A 10,901-nucleotide genomic window follows, 5' to 3' on the forward strand; every position below is an offset into this window, starting at 1 on the left:
AGTGCGTGCATCTGTGCTCAGTGTCCAACTCTACGACCCATGGACTGCAGCCCACTAGACTCATGACCCATGGACTGCAGCCCATTAGACTCCTCTGTCATGGAATTTCCCAGGCAAGAATGCTGGAGTGGGTTGTAATTTCCTACTCCAGGGTGTCTTCCTGACCCAGGGATTGAACTCACACCTTCTGTGTCTCCTGCATTGGGAGGTGGATTCTTTACCACTGCCACCTAGGAAGTCGAGTATTCACTCCAGACCCAGCTGGTGATTGTTCTTAATCAAAGAGATGGTGAGAAGCATGCCTCTCTACTGGTTTCTGTGATAACTAATGAGCCTACCTGATGTAGATTTCCCTATAACTGGTAATTTCCCCTATCCCCCTTCCCCAGGGGCCAAGACTGGCTCCATGTCCTGCTGGCCATTTGCAGCATATAATGGTGTGTCACTCTGGGACCTTGCTTCAGATGTGTAAGCTCCCCCATACATTAAACCATTGATTTCTCTGTTGCTGGAAAAAGACGAAAAAGATTGGTTAGGTTTTGAAAGGTTTACATAGTTGGGAAGATCGTGGGTGGAGGAGGGCTTTGGAACTACACGGTTGCAGCTAGCAGCTACTAGCAAATACTGTTTTGAAAATGGCTGATAGTGTCCTCAATTTTGATTCAGTTTAAAAAAGTCAAGTTCTCAGTGATACTGGAACATGTGTGAAACCATATCCACAGATGGCCACCTGGCTCCATTTTGGATGCCTGAACTTTCATGAACCTTAGTTCATTTTGATTTTTAAGTGATCTTAAATATGTCACCAGAAGTATGCCTTATTTGATAATTCCAGTGTTTGAAACTGCGTTGGTGATTATGTCATCAGGATCTAGGGGTGTGGCTTATTTTGAAGTAGGAGAATTGGTGAAGGACTGTTTAGAGGTCATGATGGATGACAAAATTGGGACAGCAGTGACACAGAAAGGTGATAAGAAAGTGGTCTGGCCATAACTCTGGCTATGTGACCTTGAACAAGTAGCTTAAGTTTTAAGTCAGTTAACTGACTCTGGGTCTCAGTTTTTTCCTTTGTAACACGAGGGAGGTATAAATGTTTGTTGGGATCCCTTTTATTTCTAACATTCTATGAGTTGGGAGCCTGAGAGTTCCAACTACAGCAGCAGGATCAATTTGGGGAGGAAGGCAGTGGAGAATACTTGCTGTTCAGGATCCATTTATCTTCAAGCTGTACAAGTGGAGGTAGTACCAGTGTCCTGTTTAAGGAAGATTTCCTTATTTCCTTTAGACAGTTTTTGACCACATATAGAGTCTAGCTTTTATTAGACATTAATACCAGGGTTTACTTTTGCCTCTGCAGTTGTAGCTTCAGCTAAATTTTGCTTGACCATCTGAAAAAACAGTAATATAATCTCTTTCTTTTGTTCAGATGTGTTTTTTTACAGTCACATTCAAAATTAAAGCCAGGCAGGTAGCACCTGATGTAACTCTATAGTTTGTGGTATGACTTAACCTCCCCATTGCTTCTCAGCCTTCCAGGCACTTGCACAACCCAGTAGTGAAATTGAAATCAGTTATTGCAAGAGACACTTAGCCCAGAAACTCCTCTACTTATTTCTAAAATAAGAAAAGGCAAACTATAAAAATGCATTTAAGCTGGAATATGTTGGCAACAAATGTTTTTTTCTGTTGTGAAACCATAAATCATTCACAGGGAAATAATAAAATGTTAAGTAGCATTTTATCAGGACTTTGCTGCCTATTTTCAAATAGATATTTACTTTACATAATAGGCAGTATTTTGAGAAAAGTGAATATAATATGTGTATTATATGACATATATTTCATATTTTATGTTTTTATTTAACATATTTTTCACACGCCAAGTCCTTTTCTAAGCATCTTAGAAAAGTTAATCTATTTAATGATTATTTCAGGTATGAAACTCTGTGCCAATGCACTTATTTATGAATTTACCAGCTAATTTTTTCCATGAAATATTTTAAATTTTAACTTATATTCACCTCCCAGCTTTCCTGAGTATATTCTAATATATAGTACAGGTACACAATATAAATTATAAGTATAAACTATCTGAATAATATTAAGAGGAAAGGAGGCATTATAAATATCGACACAATTACATATTACTGTCAAGACTTCCTGTAGCACCAAATTCTGTTCGGTGTATGGCCTTCCCTCAGGTAAGCCTAAAGGGGTGGGTGTATCATTTGTGGATCTTCTTTCAAAGGGTGCCAAAGGCAGCATTATTGACAGTCCTCCCAGAACCCAGGAATGAAACTATGACACAATTTTAGCTTGGTGTATTGATTTCCTGACTTATTTTGAAATTCATAGTATATGCTTCAGTGTCATGTGGAGAAAGAAAACAAGGATAAAGTATGCTTCCTTTGTGACACATTCGCTTTTCTCTTTCCTTCAGTGCCATTCATCTCCTTTCCCTCTGTAGTTCTGTTTTCTAGACAAAATTGCCAAGGCTTTCCCCTGTGGTTCTGACCTTTCCCTCCTCTCTCCGATGGTTTGTTTAATTTTCGTCTCACAACCAATGGTCAGTTGTCTAATCGGAGCCACCATATTTATGCATACCTGTGCACATTTATTGCAGACATGGGCATTCACTTTTTGTTTATTCATAGTTTTCAGTCTAAATGGTGTTCTAAGTGGGAAAAGTCCATATTGCTGATATTTTTCTTTTTAAAATATTAGACTTCTTTTATTTTAACCATTAAAAAAAAAACTTTCTAAAATGTATGTTTGCCTGTAAAAAAAACCCCACAAAATTTAACTTCTTGGTAAGATCTTTTTAAATGATAGTTGATTTATAATGTTGTGTTAGTTCCTGCTGTACAAGAAAGTGCATCCGTTATACACACACATATATCCACTCTTTAGATTTTATTCCCATATAGGTCATTACAGAGTATTGAATAGAGTTCCTCGTGCTATTTAGTAGGTTCTAGTTTCTTATCTATTCTCTATATAGCAGTATATGTATGTCAGTCCCAATCCCCCCGTTTATCCCTCTGTTCCTCCTTTCCTCACTGGTAACCAGAAGTTTGCTTTCTACAGCTGTGACTCACTTCTGCTTTGTAAATCGGTTCATTTGTACAATTTCTTTAGATTCCACATATAAGCAATATCATGTTTTGTCTTTGACTTATTTCACTCAGTATGACAATCTCTAGGTCCATCCATGTCACTACAAATGACACTATTTTGTTCTTTGTTATGACAAAATAATATTTTACTGTATATATGTATCACATCTTCTTTATCCATTCCTCCATGGATGGACATTTCAGTTGCTTCCATGTCTTGTCTATTGAAAATAGGGCTACAATGAACATTGGGATGCCTGTATCCTTTCAAATTATGGTTTTCTGTGGATATATGCCCATGAGTGGGATTGCTGGATCATATGGTAACTCTACTTTTAGTTTTTTAAGGAATCTCCATACTATTCTTCCCAATGGCTATATCAAACTTTTCATTTTAATTAGTCCTTCAAGTGATTGGATGAAGGCAACCCATGTTAGCAAGGATAGTCTACTGTTTCAAATGTTGTTTATTGTTATTGTTTAGTTGCTAAGTTGTGTCTGACTCTTTTGACACCCAATGGACTGTAGCCCACCAAACTCCTCTGTCCATGGGATTTCCCAGGCAAGAATACTAGAATGGGTTGCAATTACCTTTCCCAGGGGATTTTGATCCCTGATGCAGGGATCGAAACTGGGTCTCCTGTGACCCAGTCAGGTTGATGTAAAATTAACCATCACAAGTGATAAGCAGTAAATTATAGTAAGACAGAGAGGAACTACTTAAATAGGAGAATTAGGCTTGGGTGGGAAAATGATGATTAAAGTAAGACAGAGTGTTGGTTAGGACTCAGCAATGGGGAGAGGCATGGACTCCCCTCTTTCTATGGGTTTAATAGGAATGTGGGCTCTAGAGCTAAGATGCTAAGATGTCACAGCTATTGTATTTGCATAAAAATATATATACAGTTTTACTAAGAATTACAATATAAACATCCAAAAACTACCACCCACATCAATAAATGGATCATTTACAACACTCTTGAGCTCCCCATGATTACAATAAATTCTCTCCCCAAGGGAAAACCAGTATCCTGCCATTTGTGAAAATCATTTGCTTATTTTTTATAATTTTTAAAATTTACAGATGCATCATGAAATGATATAACTTGTTCTGCCAAGTTTTCTGCTTTATATGAATCAAACCATTCTGAAGATATTAGTCAATCTTTAAAGTGACCTTCTCTGTCTCTGATTGTCTTATTTGCCTTATTTCCAAGGTGTTCTGGGGTGTCACACTATTGCCCCCGTATATTTCTGTGGACAAAATTTCCTCTAGTTGATTTCTCCAGCTTCCAGATTTTAAATGTTTGTATTAGAAGTCCTTTGCATTAAGGTTATGCTTCCTTCAGATCTCAAATATAAGGGACTGCCTAAATTTTTAATCTTGGCTTTGATGCTTATTAGCTGTGTACCTGTGTGCTCAGTTGATAAGTTGTGTCTGACTCTTTGTGACCCCATGGACTGTAGCCCACCAGGCTTCTCTGTCCAAGGGATTTCCCAGGCAAGCTTACTGGAGTGGGTTGCTATTTCCTCTTCCAAGGGATCTTCCCAACCCAGGGCTTGAAGCCACGTCTTCTGTGTCTTTTGCATTGGCTGGTGAATTCTTTATCATTGAGCCACCTGGGAAGCCCTATTAGCTGTGTAATCTTGTGTAAGTTACTTATCTTCTTTTCTGTCTAATGGGGATAATGCTATGGAGTTGTGAAGATAGAAAATAATACATGTAATGTGTTTACTGCCATGTCTGTTGAATACCATTCAATGACTTAAAGTTTACTTTAACAATGAAGGGATTTGTGAAGATTAAATTTGAAACTGTTGCTACTAACATGTAATAGGTACTCTGTCATTCTTGGTGTCATTTCTCTGTTTTTTTCTTTTAGGTTATGTGGCTACTTACCAGATATTTGTGATTTCTATGTCATGAAACTTCCCTTGTGGCTCAGACGGTAAAGCGTCTGCCTACAATGCAGGAAACCCAGAGTCAATCCCTGGGTTGGGAAGATACTCTGGAGAAGGAAATGGCAACCCACTCCAGTACTCTTGCCTGGAAAATCCCATGGATGGAGGAATGTGGTAGGCTACAGTCCATGGGGTCGCAAAAGACTGAGCGACTTCACTTTCACTTTTCATGTCATTGAAAGTATAATGCACTAATGCTATCATCTCTATACCAAGGAGACTGGGAGAATCTTGACTTACAGGGATCAGAAAATTCATCCTCACAGAGCATATATTGCTGGTTAAATTTTTGAAGACAGTGAGTGAGAGTGTTAGTTGCTCTGTTGTGTCCAACTCTTTGCGACCCCAGACTAGCTCACCAGGATCCTCTGTCCATAGAATTCTCCAGGAAAAATACTGAAGTGAGTTGCCATTTTCTTCTCCAGGGGACCTTCCCAACCCGAGGATAGAACATGGATCTCCTGTACTTCAGGAAGATTTCTGAAGGATGGGTGAAAACTGGCTCAGTGAACTGAGGTGGGGTTTTCTATGAACAGAATGGAAATTGGACATGACAATTTTTAGAAAGGAAACATCACCTGTTCCTTTGAACATCATTGTTTCTCAGTTGCTGTAGAGAAGTTCGTGTTGAAAGAGGTGACCAAGTTCTTAATTTTGGCAAGACCTACTTTTGTTTACAACATTGCGTCTATTAAACTAATACTGTCTAATAAAATATAATATGAGCCAACATGTTATTAAAATTTTTCTAGTAACCACATAAAAAAAGTAAAATAGTTGAAGTTAATTAAAAAATACTTTTTATACCATGTCTAGAATATTATTTTAATATATAATAAATAGAATTATTAATAATCCGTTTTAAGGTTTTGTGAATAGTAGTCTTAGAAATTTGGTTACAGTCAACAGTTGTAGTATTATCAATTCACATTGTGAATTTTCATGAAAAGCACTTGATTTGTATTTCAGTTTTGTAAAACTACAGTTAAAAATAGATTCACATACACATGCTGTTCAAAACAAACATAAATGTTTTTAAATAACTGAATGAGGTTTATGTTTTAAAACTCATGTCTATGTGTTAGTTGCTCAGTCGTGTCTGATTCTTTGCGACCCCATGGACTACTGCTCACCAGGTTCCTCTGTCCTTGGAATTCTCCAGGCAAGAATACTGGAGTGGGTTGCCATTTACTTCTCTAGGAGATTTTCCTAACCCAGGGATCAAACCCGGGTCTCCTGCATTGCAGGCAGATTCTTTACCATAAGTTAATTATATTTAGCTAAAATTAAAAATTGACTTTTCAGGTGGCGCTAATTGTAAAAACCTGCCTGCCAATGCAGAAGATGTAAGAGACACGGGTTCCATCCCTGGGTCAGGGAAGATTACCTGGAGGAGGGCATGACAATCCACTCTAGTATTCTTGCCTGGAGAATCCCATGGACAGAAGAGCCTGGCAGGCTACAGTCCATAGCATTTTACAGAGTTGGACATGACTGAAGCAACTTAGCACACACAATTAAAAATTTAGTTCTTAACTCACATGAGTCATAGTTCAAGTATTCAATAGTCATAAATGGCTAGTGTTTCCTATGTGGAACAATCTGGCATCAAGCTATATTCATCTGAAATAAATTAATACAATTTTCCCTAATGTAGTTAAATGATAAACTCACAACCATAGTGTTTTAGCAACTTCTTGAAGTAGTTTATAGATTTGACCTGTTTTTTCACACATTTCTTTTTTTGAAGTTACCATTATAGCCACCATTTATTTAGGTGGATCAATTTGTCTATATGGAAGGATTAATTCTTAGTCCTCTTACTTGACCTCTTAGTTGACTAAGGCTCAGTTGGTAAAGAATCCGCCTGCAATGCAGGAGACCCTGGTTCGATTCCTAGGTCAGGAAGATTTGCTGGAGAAGGGTAGGCTACCCCTTCCAGTATTCTTGAGCTTCCCTTGTGGCTCAGCTGGTAAAGACTCTGTCTGCATGTGGGAGACCCGGACTTGATCCTTGGGTTGGGAAGATCCCCTGAAGAAGGGAAAGGCTACCCACTCCAGTATTCTGGCCTGGAAAATTCCACAGACTGTATAGTCCATGGGATCGGAAAGAGTCAGACCTGATTGAGCAACATTCAGTTTCACTTTACTTAACCTCAGAGCAGCGTGTGTGTGATGCAGTGGTCATCTTCTTCTCCTGGATGTGCTTGCCTGGGACTCACGCCATCATACCTTCCTAGTTTTGCTCTGATCCCACTGGCTGGTCCTTCTCGGTTTTCTCTGGTGCTTCCTCTTTCACTCTAAATGTTGAAGGACTTTGGGTCTCAGTCTTGGACCTCTTTAAATCACTTATTCTTTGATGATCCTGTCCAGTGTCATAACCTTAAACATCAATATGTTGATGACTCCTAAGTTTGAATCTTTAACCTTGACTTTCTCCTGAATTCCAAACCCATATGTCTACTTTACTGCCTACTTTGGTATCTGATTACACATCTCCAGTATACAGTTGGCTCTTGAATAACACGAGTTTGACATGCACAGTTCCACTTTTTTCAGGAAATACATTCTATAGTACTACAGGATCAAAGATTGGCTGAATCCATGTGTAGAACCGTAGACACAGAGGCCCTACTTTTCTGAGTGTGTGGAGGGTTGGCACCCCTAACACCTATTGCTCAAGAGTCATGTGTAAATTATCTAAAACTGATTTCCCACCAAACAAGCTCTGCCAGTCTTACCCGTCTTGGTTAATGGTAACTATCCTTCTGGTTCTTCTGAGCAAGGTCCATGGAGTCATTCTCTTTCTCTTACACCCACTAACAAATACATCAGTTAGTCCTGTTGGCTTTACTTTCAAAAATATATCCAAAATCCAACCTCTTCTCACCAATTTTTTTCTGCTACTATCCTGGTGTAAGCCACCATCATTCTTATCTGGATAACAACAACAAGCTCCTAATGCACTCCCTGTATTTGCCCTCTTAACCCGTTCATTCTATTTTCAAGCCAGAATCCATAACATGACATTGTGCAAGACATCAATGACTTCCCATATCTGAATAAAATCCAAAGTTCTGATTATGGCCTCACACTGCCACTTGCCTCTCTGACCCTGTTCCACTCCCACTTTGGGCTTTTTAAAGAAAAAGAAAATTTTTAGAATTTAGTTGCTTTACAACGTTATGTCATTTTTCTGCTGTACAGCAAAGTGAATTGGTCATTCATGAACATATATCCCCTTTTTTTTGGATTTCCTTCCTATTTGGGTCACCACAGAGCTTTAAGTAGAGTTTTCTGTGCTGTGCAATAGGTTCTCATTAGTTAACTATTTTATACATAGTAGGGTGTTTATGTCAATCCCAATCTTCCAATCCATCCCACCCCCTCTACCCACTTGGTATCCATATGCTTGTTCTCTACTTCTGTGTGTCTATTTCTGCTTTGTAAATTGATCCATCTGTACCATTTTTTCTGGATTCCACATGTATGCATTAATATGGCTTTTTGAACTCTGGGCTTGTGCCAGAATTTGAGACAGATCCTGTCTCAAGATCTTTCCACTTACTGTTCTCTTGGCCTTCTCTTCTTCCTCCATTTTGTACAACTCATTTGTTCACCTCTGGGGACCTTTATTCGACTGTCACCCTTTCAAGACGGCCTTCTCTTACAAGCAGTCCCATTGCTACCTTGTCTGTGCCAACAAAGTGATGCCCTCCCTGGAAGCATGGCTCTGTGGTTTACAAAGGGGCAAGGAGACCGGCTGCCGGGCTACTGAATTGAAAGGTACCCGTGACCCTTGGTAATGTGTGTAACTGTCCTCTCTTGTACAAGCCATCTGGAAAGCTGCCCACAGTCAGTTTTGTGCAAAGAAAAATTTCTCCTTCTAGATGGTTTTGACTTCTCTTGCCTCCTCAGCTGGGCACCCTTGTGTAGCTCAAGACGTACAGGGTCATGTTGAGGCCCTGCTGACCACTCCTTCCACCACATGTCTCCCTATCTCCCTCCTCACTTTATTTTTTTCTACAGTTCACCTGCCATCTAGGAAATGCAAATGTGGGGCCACTTGTTCAAAAGTGTTCAGAATTTCAAGGTGGCACCTGCACAGTGTTAGACCAAGCACAGGTCCTTCTGATCTCAGAGCCTTGTGTTTTGAAGTTGGCACTGCTGTCATATAGGAGACTAAAGATTGCACTTGTGTATTCAGTTTATTGTTTGTTCTTATCATATGCAAATATAAACTCAACTGGGTTCTGGGCTTTTTTCTGTTCTGTTTCTCTGTTATATCTGCAGCTGCTGGAACCTATTCTTTGACAGATAAAGGGATGTGCTAAGCACGACGTATAGGTTTTAAATATATTGTCACTAAAGTTGATTTTACACATCAGAAAGGTGAGGAAGATTGAACACTGTTCATGTGTGGCAAGTGGGGGCTGGGAAACTGTTCTATTTAGAAAGGGAGGCTTAGTGAAATTTAGGAACTTCCCCAGGAGTGAACATTTCAATGCAGAGTATTGCTCTTTTTCTCTGAGTGCTCCTTCAGCAAACAACTTATTTTTGGCTCTTCTGCTATGAGTGGGTGAAGAGAACAGTCCCACCAGGAGAGAGAGCTAACTAATGAATTTCACAGTTTCTCTCTTTTCAGTTGAAAATGCCCTTGATAATAACATTAAATACTTTTATGTAGCTCATAAATTATCCCATTTGCTCCACAAAAAGTCTCTGAAATAGACAGAAATTGTGCTTTTTCCTACTTTATAGATGTGAAATTTGAAATCCAAGTTGGCCAAGATTATGCAGTTTAGTGAGGAGTAGGGCTGCCAGACACCAAGTTTTTAAAGTCTCGGTTTCTCTTTGGGTTTTGTTCATGTTGATCATTTCAAAAAATGATTTTTTAAAATTTGTGGCAGATTTCTTTGATCAATGGTTACAGTTTTTCTATTTCAAGGTAATGAATATACTGAAGAATGTCATATTCTTTTTGTTAAAGCTGTGGAGTTTGTGAAGCCTGTATAAATCTCATGCTGAAACTATGTATATATCAGGAATTAGTTTCTGACTATATTTCATGGAGTTTAAAATTGGTGTGATGTAGCACTTTCACTTTTCACTTTCACACATTGGAGAAGGAAATGGCAACCCACTCCAGTGTTCTTGCCTGGAGAATCCCAGGGATGGGGGAGCCTGGTGGGCTTCCGTCTATGGGGTCACACAGAGTCGGATATGACTGAAGTGACTTAGCAGCAGCAGCAGCACATCAGACTCTTGATAAGGTGTTTATAAATTCATAAATAACTCAATGAATTTTCATTGATTCAAGTATTAAATGGAAGTTTAGTGTGGTGGCTTTTGATGAATTAGAGCATGATAAAGTTTCCTGGAGGACTATGCTATAGGCAGTTGCTTATGTTGATATCAATTGAGAAACATTGTATTTCTGGGAAAGGTAGCTTGAAATATTGCTTATCATTTTGGTACTTGGGTTTCTTGGCATTCACTATTGAATAATTATTTCTGGATAATGTTGTCAGAAACCAGACATTCTAAAAATAAAGCACACTCTCATAGAATTAACATTTTTTTCAAGGTAAGGAATATTAGCAAAACTTAACACTTTGCATATGCAATTCTATTTTTCAAACTGATTCAAGTGATGGTGCTATATAGTCAGTAATTAGTTTTTTCATATATGTATTCATAACAGGCTTAGTTGATGGTTTTGAATTCAGCCAGGTGGACTCATTTTTCATAAATCTTACCTGATCTGAGACAAATAGATGTTCTTCATTTTATAAATACATTTCCCCATGAGTGAAAGTGTGGA

The sequence above is a fragment of the Moschus berezovskii genome, chromosome 6, assembly GCF_049115385.1.
Source record: "Moschus berezovskii isolate FMDL1 chromosome 6, NW_MosBer_1.0, whole genome shotgun sequence".
Lineage (NCBI taxonomy): Eukaryota > Metazoa > Chordata > Mammalia > Artiodactyla > Moschidae > Moschus > Moschus berezovskii.